At 31.6% G+C, this 14,196-nt stretch overlaps 1 long non-coding RNA gene across 1 annotated transcript; it reads right to left on the bottom strand.

Annotated features, from left to right (window-relative positions):
- Positions 1-507: 507 nt before the first annotated feature.
- LOC141909302 (uncharacterized) lies at positions 508-1,555 on the bottom strand. The gene is made up of 3 exons (XR_012619685.1): positions 1,486-1,555; positions 970-1,089; positions 508-884 (listed from the first exon to the last, which is right to left on the bottom strand). It is a non-coding gene; the product is annotated as an uncharacterized LOC141909302 (long non-coding RNA).
- Positions 1,556-14,196: the final 12,641 nt, after the last annotated feature.

Raw genomic sequence — 14,196 nt, 5'->3', positions numbered from 1 at the left:
CGGTCCGGTTCCACTACGTTTCGTTTTTTTGCCGAAGATCCTTCGTTACCAGCATCAGCTGCCGCCGCATGATCAGCACGCTCCTCTCCGTCATTTGAATCGGACATATTGTTCACTTTTATTGTTAAAATTTCAAAGAACGAGCCGGCACACGCCGCGAACAGGAAGCCGCCATCTTTGATACCGTCAATCGACAGACGTCCTAAGTAGCGAACACAACCGTCGCAATACTGCGGCGTGAAATCAAATGTCTAAGAAACGATAGAAAATACGTAATATTTATTTACTTTAACAACATATCTTGATATATTATCGTACTAAAAGACAATTCATTGTATTATCGTATGCATTAAACGACCGGGTCGAATTAGTTTGCCGTACAGCGTATCATCGTACAGTTACTAGCTCCCGGTCGTATTGATTTGTTGTTCAGCGTATCGTCGTACGTTCAACGCACCAATCGTACGAAAATACGACGATATCGTACTGGTTGGCAGCCCTGCATGACATAAAACAGTAGTTTTTTTTTCATCGACAAATTGGGACGATTCTGCTATCCCCGATTTGAATGATAGTGTCTTTAGAATCATAAAGACCATGTCTCGACCAGACAGATAATCCAATCACAATTCAAATTGAAGGCTCGCTAGTGCAGTTATTCACAGAATCCAGCTCTTTAAACCTCATCAGTTTATCAGATCGTGAGCAGTGGAGAAATACAGTACACAACATCTTGGCGCAGCGGCGCTTGCTGATGTAACTGATGATGATGAGTTTATCAGAATCAAGAATCAAGAGTTTCACCGCCTGTTATTTGGAATCTCATTTCATGACAGCTAGTGCTGATTCTTTATTCTCTTTGATTACTGCATGATGTTATCATTCTGAAATTAAAATACATATCTTACTTACAATTAAACCTGGATTGACTTTACAATTAATGGTTCAGAATCCATTTTTCAAACTTACCTTGATGCATTGCAATCTATTCTTTTCATGTTGAGCTAATTTGATATGCATTATTTCAATTTCTTAAAACATCCTACGAGTTGTGACTCACAAAATCATCACTAAAACGCTCACAATAATCTACAATAGATAATCAACATAGTGTTTGTGGAATAGCACTCATATTCAATGTTCACATTTTTATGAAGAAGTAAGTAAGTAGGTGAAGTAACCTTGTTGATATCATTATTTTCACTGGATCAACTGCTGATATCCAATGTCACATTAAGAACAATCGGTAATCAATCAATCGCCTCGAGTGGACAAACAAGTAGCCTCTGCTGCAAGGTTGAGTATGTCAGTAGTGGTATAGTAGTATTGTATGTATTATTGTTTCCTCCACACACACAGTGTCACACAGTCCAAATTGCTGATTGACGACCTGTAGGTTCTGACGGCGCTGTCACACAGCCATCCTGAATTGAATACCGATATTTTCGGTACCACACGCTAAACAAGTGCCTGCAAAAGCGTTACCTGGCAGTTTTAATGGAATTTCTTTCTTCATTGGTATAAAAATGACTTTAAAGAGGTCCATGGAACGTAAATCGAGACACAGTGTAGGCGGCCATGTTACATTGTTCACGTGATGAAATACTGAAATCTGATTGGATCCGTAAAATCCGCGGAAGATGGCGGACGGGCAAAACCTGTCCCATAGGGTCTGACTATTTCAGATGGCTGGGAGTCACCTTCATTTCGGTCAACGAATTATACATTTAGACTTCACCTACGTACCTAAAATGGCGGACGATTCAACTTCATCTTCTTCCGATCCGTCTTATTCTTTACATGATTGTCATGATTTTATGGAAGTGTCAGCACTCATCAATGAACACGAATTGAAGTCAAGAACTACGTGGTGCGTCTGGTGGAAGGACAAGTTATCTGAATATAGTGGTGGTATGTTTATCTTTTACCGTAATTTTAATGTCTCTCTTCCCTAGTCTTGTTTTCTGTTCTATCTATCTAGACCTATAGTACAGTATAATAACGTATACGCTGATGAGTGTTGTGTTGACATATGGCCTCGCAAACAGCATATATACACGAGTATGAATAAGTCTTCCTGTATGTACTGTTTTTCGATATGATCGTATGCCTATAGACTAATACATGCAGGCGCGCGTCACCGGAATTACAGATATTATTGGGGCAAACCACATCAATTCATTTCAGCGAAATCACATATTCCGACATAAGCAAGGCTATTTTGAATGAAATATGAAGCAAAGAGACCAGAAATTCAATCCGAGCTAAATGAATCCGAGACTGATATGGATCCGACATAGGCGGAGTCTACTGTAGTATTTACTTTCGAAACTCTTCTATCACTGAACTGCTTTTAATGTAGTAGTATTTTATGTTAATACAGTCTGAAAGTCCGTCTGGACTTTCCGACTGCATACTTAATACCAAAACATATTTTGGTGGGTGTGCAACATGCTTTTTTTCTCTTTCACTTATTGCTTTTTGACTTAATGTTTTTGTCTAATACTCCATATAACATATATATGATGTATTTTTGATAAAGGTTATTGGGATCATTACACAGCACAAATGTGGTGTCGATTAGTTCACATAAAAAATATGCTAATTATTTGAATATAGGAACATTTAAAGTTGTGGACAATTTTTGTCCATTGTAAATGTGTGGACTCATTGGCATATATATACCGGTATATATATATATTAGTATATAATAATTGGAGGGCGGTAATTTGATAACATCTATTTTCTGCACACTTCGGCAACAGGTGAGCTAATTTGGCCATTTTGGTTTGCTTTTTAACTTTTTACACATAATAATTTCTTATATCTTAGTAACCCGATCGTTGTAGAGAAATGTTTGACAATCACCATATTTGTATATCAATGACTTGTAATATTCACCATATTGTACTCAATGTCACCTAACATCATCTGCACCGTATGCACTATGACTACCAGCCATCTGAAATAGTCAGACCCTGTCCCATATTGAATGGGACAGGCAACCAGTCTAACGATAAATTTGAACTTGAACTTGAACTTGAACTTGACCCAAGTGGCAATCACCCCGTATTCAAACTATTATAAATTGAAGATTTCAGAGGTGGCACGATGAGAGGTGGCACAAATCATCGTTCTCTCCAGGAAAAGAAGAAAAATAGTTCATATGAAGTAGAAGATTAAGTAATTATATAAACGGAAGCCTAATCATTTATTACGAGCGGGTGGATCCGATTGTTTTTTGAATTTTTGCCACGCTGGGCGGCCCCGCAACCGCCAATTCGTTCGTTGGAATTAATACAATTTATATCTCCCAGTTATGATGTGATTGGGATTTTGAAAAATCAATCTTGTGAGAATAGAATGGTACCGGTATTAGTAGTACGTATTTATAGTTTAGTATCACGTAGTAATAGACTGCTTAGCGGGTGGATGATATCCTCGTTAGTAAGCCTGTACCATGTACTTCGTTCATTGGGTTATCATAAAGCCGTTCGTCTAAATAATCCAGACGGAAAAAGTGGACCGAACCTCAACTGCATATTTAAACACAACAAGGTGACAACTGCAGTCCTTGGTATGCCGATGTGATGAATAAATTCGACGATCATACAAACATTTCGGGGACAAAAATCAGTGGTCAGATAATTTCCTAGTATCGGCATTTAAGTCCAACTTTCCCTAGTCGAATAGCTCACAGACTTGGAATCATACCGAAAATAGCAATAGTGGAATTTATTCCTATTTCACTCGGAATAAACCGAGGAAAAATGTTGTGCTAAGTGGCGTACGATGGCGATCAAGATAACTTTTGAAATCTGAGAATAGTTGATTCCTAGTCTTAGTTTCATCAAGCGACTCTCTTTTGTTAAAATTTAATCATTCCTAGCTCACAAACGATATAAACCTAGAAAATCACTAACTATAATGATTCTAGATCTCGACTCGGAAGTTACAGTAGACATTTCAACAACCAATGAATTGCGATTAACTAAGGCATACAGGACAAACAGGACTAACTTAATTGCGATAGACATTCAGGACTAACAGTAGACAATGCAACCAATGAATTGCGATTAACTAAGACATACAGGACATACAGGACTAACTTAATTGCGATAGTTAATTGCGATAGACATACAGGACATACAAGACTAACAGTAGACAAAGCAACCAATGAATTGCGATTAACTAAGACATACAGGACATACAGGACTAACTTAATTGCGATAGACATACAGGACTAACAATAAACAATGCAACCAATGAATTGCGATCGCGATCACAAAGACATACAGGACAAACAGGAATAAACCACAGTAAATTGCGATAAAAAAGACATACAGGCTTAACTGCAGTAAATATATAGGGCCTTAGGAATGCAAAATACATTCATTTTGTCGAATTTAAACATTCCGCAACTTATTTCATTATGTCACATCCAGTTTTCAAAGAGAATTTTCTTTACTTCAGATGCCTCGAGGACATAAACATATAGAAAGATCTGTCCCAAAAAAATGTCAAGTGTCTTTCTTAGTGCAATGGGCCCTGGTTTCCACGTTTATATATCACATATAAAATTCTACAGAAACAATCAATGAATAAGTGAACATTTACGAATAAGAAACAAGACATTCAAGCAGTTGAGTTAGTTAAAATGGGACCATCACAATCTTCATGATGATAATGAGTTTATTTACATTTTCAAACGTTTCGATCGATTTCGACTCATCTCTTCGAGTCCTTTTCAAGAAATGACATGAAAATATACAAACTATGTATAGTACACTGTTACTAATTACAGAGAATATCATGCAGGCGTGAAGTGGCCTAGTTTACAAAGTACAAATGGATTATAAACATATCAAAATACGTTCAGTTCCTTTCAGACCTGTAGTTTCAATGTTAAACACAGCAGAGTATAATTTGGCTAAATACCTTGACAATATTATCAAACCACATATTCCTTCTAATTACATGCTAGACAGTACCTCCAGTTTTTTGGAGCGATTGAAACAATTCTATTTCAAACCTACTGATATACTGATCAGCTTTGATGTCGTGTCACTTTTTACTAATGTACCATTGGGACAAACTATCGATATTATAGCAGACCATATCTATGGATCGACTACTAAACCAGATTTTGATAAGGCTACCTTTAAACAACTTATGAAAATAGCAACAAGTGGAATCTTTATGTATCGCGATAGATTTTTTTCGACAGGTAGATGGAGTTACAATGGGCAGCCCTCTAGGGCCCACTATGGCTAATTTCTGTCTGGCTTATTTTGAATCTAAGCTGCTAGATGATTGTTCAGGGAAAAGTTTCGCGCCATCGATATACCTACGTTATGTTGATGATATTTTCTGTGTATTCAGACGTGATTCAATACATGCATCTTTCCTGGAGAAACTAAATGCGCTACACTCAAATCTTAAATTTACTTCAGAAATAGGACCGTCTACACTTCCATTTCTAGATACGTATATTTCGCTCCCAACAACGGATGATGGTACCTTCACTTCTCATGTATTTAGAAAATCAACTTACACTAGCTTGATTCTAAACTTTTCAGCTATGTGTCCGCACAAATGGAAATTTGGCTTAATCCAATGTCTGCTCCATAGAGCATATACCATAAGCAGTAGTTGGTTTGTTTTCTCACAAGAAATTGATTTCCTAAAAATCGTTTTCCACAAAAATGGCTACCCACAACATTTGTTTAATTCGTGTCTTAGAAGATTTTTGAATAGTAAATGTAGTGATGATACTCCCGCTAGTATGGTCAGGGAAGATAAGGTCGAAACACTTTTTTTCGTTCCTTACATAGGCCTCCCTTCAATTATATTTAGCAGAAAACTCAAGAGTCTATTCAAACAATATTACAACGTGGATATTCGTATTGTCTTTACTTCTTTCAAAATTAGGAACTACTTTTCACTTAAGTCCCATACTCCTTCACCCTTGTTGGCCAATGTAATTTATAAATTCAAATGTTTGCGTGATGCAAATAACACATACATTGGTAAAACAATGCGACATTTGGCCACAAGGGTAAAGGAGCATGGAACTTCGCCTTCAGCAATTAAGGAACATTTAACATCATGTAAAAATTGTGCATCAAATTTTTCTTTAAAAAACAACTTTTCAATCGCTGATTCTGGACAAAAAGTGACTTTGAAATCACCATCAAAGAGGCATTATATATAAAATCCAAAAAACCAAGTATTAACAAACAACTCTCCACACATGGTGTCTCATTTTTACTGAACGTATTTCGATATGTTTATAATCCATTTGTACTTTGTAAACTAGGCCACTTCACGCCTGCATGATATTCTCTGTAATTAGTAACAGTATACTATACATAGTTTGTATCTTTTCATGTCATTTCTTGAAAAGGACTCGAAGAGATGGGTCGAAATCGATCGAAACGTTTGAAAATGTAAATAAACTCATTATCATCATGAAGATTGTGATAGTTGCGTTCTTATTATTATTTAACTATCTGGATACTCTTCCGAAATTATATATAAAATGGGACCAATCTATATATATTATATATGGATTATACAATTTAATCAGGGACAGCTTTGAACCGAGGTTGATGTGTCCATACACTCTCTTCATACACTCTCTGAACATGCATGTATGTATACTGCTGCCAATTGATGATAAGTCAAGGATGTTGAAGTTCTAGACATGGTCAGAATCATCCAGAGACATCGGCACGCATCACAATAACTGATGATTTTGCAGTAACCTGTAACATAAAAAATCAAGCGGTAATCTATTCACAAAATATATTTTCCTGAAAGAAAAAACCTGAAATAGAGCACTATAAACACCAGTGCATATACATTGCTTCTTAACCTTATATATAATCGAGTAAATATATACTAAGTGACGGTCATTATAGGCTTCTACGTTCACCATGGGAAATGCAAATATTTCTAACGTCAGGGATTCATTCGAAACCTGATCAATAATATTCAATACAAACTATTTAGGAAATCGGGTCACAATGAAAACAAAACCACCTGATATGTTCAGGAGGAGCCTCATTGATTGGAGCACATTTCCAATGATACCATCTATGGCAATTATCACATTCATTTGAGAATGTGGACTTTTTCTTAGGATTAGCTTTGCAGTTTTTGTGGCAGACATGGCAGTTTTCAGCAACTAACTGAGAAGGAGTTTTTTCAACTTTTGATGACAAAAGATTATTTAGTTTCAATTTTGCTAGGTTTTGGAGGCCTGCATTTCCAGGTTGATCTATAAGAATTTCTAATTCTTTTTCAGAATTGGAATTATTGATTTCTGTAATAGGAGAACTGTTGAGATAATCATCTCTTTTATTATAATCGATTACAATACATTTTTTCTTATGATGATTATGTTCAATACGAATGTGCTTTTGAAGGAATGTTTCACTTGCATATGAATTAATAACCCCATCTGCCCAACAAATAGCACATGAGATAGGTTTCAAAGATGAATGAGAAGTGGATATATGCCTATCTAGTTCCCTGCGACATGAACAAAGATATGGAGGATTTATTTTGTCTTTAATATAAAAGGAACAGACAATACTTTTTTCAAATAAAACAGACTTCGAGTCATTTTTAACAACTGGTATTGACTTAATATCTTTTGGTTTGGTATCTTTTGATTTTTTCGGTAAGGATGATTTATTCTGGCATAAAATATCTGCTGAAAATTTGATATCATTGCCAGGATCTGGATCAGTGGAGTCTATGGTTTCAATTTCTGATATTTTAGCTTTTTTACCTAGTTTGATAGCAGCATTTTCAACCATAGCAGAAAAGGATACACCTCTGTTAGCAGGTCTAATTATCTTTCGCCCTCCGTGTCTTGCATTCTCAGCATCTTTAGGCATTGTAACCTTAGGGCAGTAAGAGTCTATCACTTCAAGTTCAGGAAGGTTTATGGCAACCTGATTGTCCTTGATTGGACCCTCAGCACGCCTATGAGCCATATTGTGAGGTTGTCGTTTGGCAGGTCGTCCGCTTATTAACTTAATTCCACAGTGGCTTTCATTATGTAAAATACTTAGAATGTGCCCTTTCCGAGCAGCATTGATATCATTCGAGCTAGCAATGTGGGAATGATCTTTTAACTTATCAATGAGGGTAGATGAAACAGAACTATTTTGTCGAGTAAAATTGTAAGTTGGCAGAGGCTCCACAATGTGGAATTTATATGCATCAATTAAAGCCTTCGTTGAGGTTATATTGTTTTTTTGGGCAAAACAGGCAAAAAGATGTTTGCAAAAATATGGTTGTCCAATCATTATAAAAGCTTCACAAGTACATATACCTAGTTTCAAATTGATTAAATGGCAATTACCATCTACGTATGAAAGACAATTTTCAGGAACGATTGTAATAACGTAATTGAATAAGATACGACTGGATATTGAATCTAAATTTCCTATGTACCTTCGGCATTTTTTGACGCCTTATAAAACGTTACCATTATGAAACCTAAACAATGTTAACCATTCAGCGTCATTTTACAAACGACAGCCGTAAATCGATGTGAAAAACGTCACAGGTCTATGTGTACACAAACAAGCTTTCTGGCAAAATATTATTGACATAGATGTAAGTAATAGGGATTTAGTTGTTCTATACCAAAGGTCGAAAGGTCGAGCCCGAGAAATTTTCCAAAATGTTAAAATAATAATAATTTCTACTTGAATTAGTCGCGTACACTCCTAATTCAAGTAGAAATTATTATTATTTTAACATTTGGAAAATTTATCAACCTCAACCTTTCGACCTTTGATATAGAACAACTAAATCCCTATTACTCTATCTAATCACAAGTCTCATAATTTACAAGCCTCAACATGTTGAGTATTGCGTATTACATGTTGATTCTAGAACAACCCATCTAGAAAACTACATTAGCCAATCACAGTTGAGTATTACGCTAGCCAATCACAGTTGAGTATTTCCAGCCAATCACAGTTGAGTATTTTACTATTTATCTATCCAATCACAGTTGAGTATTTCCAACCAATCACAGTTGAGTATTTTACTATTAATCTATCCAATCACAGTTGAGTATTACTCTATCCAATCACAGTTGAGTATTCCCTATTACACTAGCCAATCACAAGCCTCATAATTTACAAGTCTCAACACGCAGCTGGGTTTTCCCCACTGTTGAGTAGTATAAATAGGTGGGACTCACACGCGGTAGGACTCATACGTGGCGGCGGGACGCGTTGAGAGGTAAGTGTTATGTTCAATTTTAATAAAAAATATAGTATTAAAATGGAAGCAAATAAGTACTACTGTCCAACATGTAATATCGATATAGATAAATCCCAAAAAGCAAGACACAACAAAACTAAAACACATTTAGAGAATAAATTGAAACTAGAATATGAAGATGATATATTAGAAAATAAATTAGAAGAATTAAAGGATGAAAAAGAAACATACAAATGTGATACATGTAATCAATCATTCAGTGATAAAAGATATTATAAAGAACATTTAAAATCTATAAGTCATATTAGAAATAAGAATAATGATATTTTAGGTGAAGATTATTTTGATAATGATAACGATAAGAAACAGAAGACAATTAAAAGAATAAAAAATAAATTAAACAATAAAAGACCATACATGGAAGATGTAAGAAATTATATTAATTCATTAGATAATAAAAAAGATATAGAGATAACCGAAGCATTTAAAAGTGATATTGGTCCAGCAGCTATCGAGTTTAAATTTCATAAAGGTAAAACATTAGAAGAAAATAAAAAACATTTAGAAAATATGAAAGAAATAATAAAAATAATAACTGATGTTGAATATCCTAAAATAAGTATATCTTCTAAAGTTAAATTCATAAAATCTGAAGATAAACCAATATATAATATAAATTCTCATTCACAACATATTATATCTAAACAACATATAGATGATAAATTAGATAAATGTTATAATGAAGTAAAAACTAAAATAGAAGAGAAATATTTTGAAGGATCTGGTTTAATATTTGATGAGATAATATTTATAACTTTACATGTTTATAACACAAAATATAATAAGTTAACTAAATCAAAACCAATTGATGAAAATAATTTATCATATTATAAAGAACCAGATATTGAAGCATCAAGTTATATTAAACTACCATTTAAAACTAATGCTGTAATAAATGTACAAAATGAAGATGATAAATGTTTTCTATGGGCTATAATAAGTTGTTTACATCCAACAGAAGATATTACACATAGTTTTAGATTAACTCATTATAAACCATTTGAAAATAATTATAAGATAGATAAGTATCCTGTTATAATTAAAGACATCCCAAAAATAGAAAGAGATAATAATATAAAGATAAATGTATTTGATTTAATCAAATTACCAAATACAAAAGGTAACAACATAAAACATTATACATTAGAACCTTTATACCTATCAAAAGATTATGATTCAAATGATGTTATAGATATACTATATTATGAGAATCATTATATGTGGATTAAAAGAATTGATTTATTTTTTAAATCAGAAAATGATTTTGATAATAAAATATATCTATGTAGAAAATGTTTACATAAATTCAGAACTGAAAGTACATTATTAAATCATAAACAATTATGTGAAAATCATGATTATTGTAAATTAGTTTTACCAAATGAAAAGGATAAAATATTAGAATTCAAAAAATATGATTACAAAAATAAAGTACCATTTGTAATATATGGAGATTTTGAATCATTAAATAAAGAACTAACTGATCAAGATAGAAAAGAAATATATTATAAGAGAAAGAAATTAAATTCTAATGAAAGTGATTATTCAGAAGAACCACCAATAACAAATACAATTAAAAAGATTCATCAATCAGCTGCAGCTTTCGGGTTATATATTAAATCTAATTATCCAGAACTAATTAAGAGTGAATATTATGATTACAGAAATGAAAATGTTATTAATCATTTTTGTGACTTATTAGTTGAATATGAAATAAGATTTAGTAAATTATTGAATACAAATAAAGAAATAATTATGACAGAAGAAGATAAAGAAGAATTTGAGTTTTCAGATAAATGTTATTATTGTGAATAGATATTTAATTATAGAGATAAAAAAGTAAGAGACCATGATCATTTGAATGGAAAGTTTAGAGGTGCAGCGCATGAGAATTGTAACTTACAAGCTAAGAAAATTAACTTTGTACCAGTTATATTTCATAATCTATCAGGATATGATGCACATTTATTCATCAAACAGTTATGCTATAAAATAGAAGAAATCAATAATGAAATAGAAATATTAAATTCAAATAGATCAAAAGATAAAATACCAACTTATAAATTTAGAATGTTAGCTAAAACATCTGAGAATTATATATCATTCCAATTTGGTTGTCTAAGATTTATAGATTCATATAGATTTTTAAATAGTTCATTAGATAACTTATCAAAATCATTAGTTGATGATGAATTAAAGATATTAAAGCAACATTACCCAAATAATGATGATTTTCAATTAATGAGATATAAAGGAGCAATTCCATATTCATTTTATAAATCACATAATGATTTTAACATAACTTAATTATTAAAAGAACAATTTTATGATGAATTAAAAAATGAATATGTTAAAGATGAAGTATATAATAGAACATTGAATATTTGGAATCATTTCAAAATAGAAAATCATGGTCAATTAGTAGATTTATATTTAAAATCAGATGTATTATTATTAACTGATATATTTGAAAGGTTTAGAGATGTAAACCTAAAATATTTTAACATTGATCCTTGTCATTGTTATTCATCACCAGGATTAACATGGGATTGTGGTTTAAAATTTACAGATATAAAAATGGATTTGTTAACAAATATAGATCAATTATTATTATTTGAAAAATCTATAAGAGGAGGTGTTTCAGGTGTATTGGGTGATAGATATTTCAATGTAAATGATAATCCTGGATATAAATTATTATACATAGATGCAAATAATCTTTATGGTTGGGCAATGATGGAACCACAACCTTATGGGATGTTTGAAATAACTGAAGTTTTACAAATTGATAAATTTGATTGGAAGAAAAGAATTCTAGATATTGCAGATGATTCAGATATTGGTTACTTCTTCGTTGTAGACTTGGAATATCCTGAACGTATTAAATTCAAATCTAGAAATCTAGCATATTGTCCCGAACATAAAACTGTTAAACATGAAGAATTATCAAATTACCAAAAAAGAATTAAACCCGAAAATCATATTCATACAGAAAAGTTAATGGTAACTCAAGAAGATAAATATAATTACGTTGTTCATTATAGAATGTTGAAGTTTTATCTAAAACAAGGAATGGTTCTAAAAAAAGTACATAGATATATTTCATTTAGTCAATCGAAGTGGTTAGAAAAATATATAGATTTTAACACCAAACAGAGAACTGAAGCTAAAACTGATTTTGAGAAAGATTTCTTCAAACTAATGAATAATGCATTCTATGGTAAGACTTGTGAAAATATTAGAAATAGAAATGATATTGAGTTAGTTAGTAATGGTAAAAGAATTAGACATTTACAATCATATCCTAAGTTCATTGGTAACAGAATATTTGATGAAAATTTAGCTGCAGTTAAAATGAGGAGAACGTCTATGAAATTTAATAAACCAATCTATGTTGGCGCTTCAGTTTTAGAATTATCAAAATTACTAATGTATGAATTCTATTATAATATATTACAACCACTTTTTGGAGAAAAACATATAGAAATATTATATTTTGATACTGACAGTTACATATTAAAGATAAAAACTGATAACATAACTGATGATTTAAAAACATTAAAACACCATTTTGATTTCAGTAACTATCCAAAAAATCATGAATTGTTTACCAATGATAATAAAAAAGTTCCTGGGAAGTTTAAGGATGAATTAGGTGGTGAAGAAATGATAGAGTTCATAGGTATTAGATCTAAAATGTATTCATATAAAACTAAAGAACATGAAGCTAAAAAGTTAAAAGGAATTACCAAAAGCGTTGTTGAAAAGAATATTCATTTTAAAGATTACATCAATTGTATATTCAAAGAAGAAGTTAGAAAACATAAGATGAAATGTTTAAGATCTGAAGATCATGAAATGTATATTGAAGAGATAGAGAAGATAAGTTTGAATCCATTTGATGATAAAAGATATATTTTAGATGATGGAATCCACACAGTCGCCTATGGTTGCAATTTAGATGAATATATAAAATTCAAAAGAGAAGAAACAAAAGAAAATGAGATTATGAAAAGGATTCTAGCGTGTTAATCAATTTCAATAAAAATTTGTATAATAAATGGAGAGTAAACAAGTACACAGTGAATTCTTAGATAGAATTAAAGATACTTCAAGCGTCAAATCTGTAGATTATAAATTTAAAAAACTAACTGAGTTAACAATTCACAAGAAATATTTAATAACTAACATTGAAACAATTACTAATAAATATGGAGATAAATTAGTAATTCATTTAGAATATGAAGGATTAAAAGGAAATAAATATAAATTCAGAACTTATTTACCAGATAGATTTCATAGATTATCAAGTGAAGATCTAGAAGAATTATATTCTGGTGATTTCTATTTCATATATAAAGGTAAGAATGAAAAAGGGCACCATGAAATAGATTTCGAATAAGAAAATATGTAAAATAAATGGTGGAATTAAAAGAATACAGAATATTTGTTGATTCTAGAAAACTTACAAATTATAAATCACATAATTTACTAGTTCAATTAGATAGAGAATTTAAGAATTGTGTTGATTTAAAATTAGTAAATATAAGTTTATGTAATTCTTTTTACAATATATCGAATAAAACTATTGAACATAATACTTTTTTAATTCATATTAGAAATATAAATAAATGGTTTCATCTATTTCTAAGACCAGGATTATATAATTTAGAAACATTATCTCAAGAAATTAATCGTAGAGCACGGTTGAAAATTAGAAAAGATGATAAATTTTCAATAAGATTTATAAAAAGTGATAGCTCAAATAGAATTAAAATAAAGGTATTTGATGAAAGTCAACATGCATTTATGGTAAAAAAACCTATAGCTAAATTGCTAGGAATTGAACCAGATGTTGTTACAGTAAACGTAGAAGGTATTTCA

Source organism: Tubulanus polymorphus, chromosome 7 (genome assembly GCF_964204645.1).
Source record: "Tubulanus polymorphus chromosome 7, tnTubPoly1.2, whole genome shotgun sequence".
Classification (NCBI taxonomy): domain Eukaryota; kingdom Metazoa; phylum Nemertea; class Palaeonemertea; order Tubulaniformes; family Tubulanidae; genus Tubulanus; species Tubulanus polymorphus.
The sequence above is the reverse complement of the archived record's forward strand: the minus strand, read 5'-3'. Positions and strand labels throughout refer to the sequence as shown.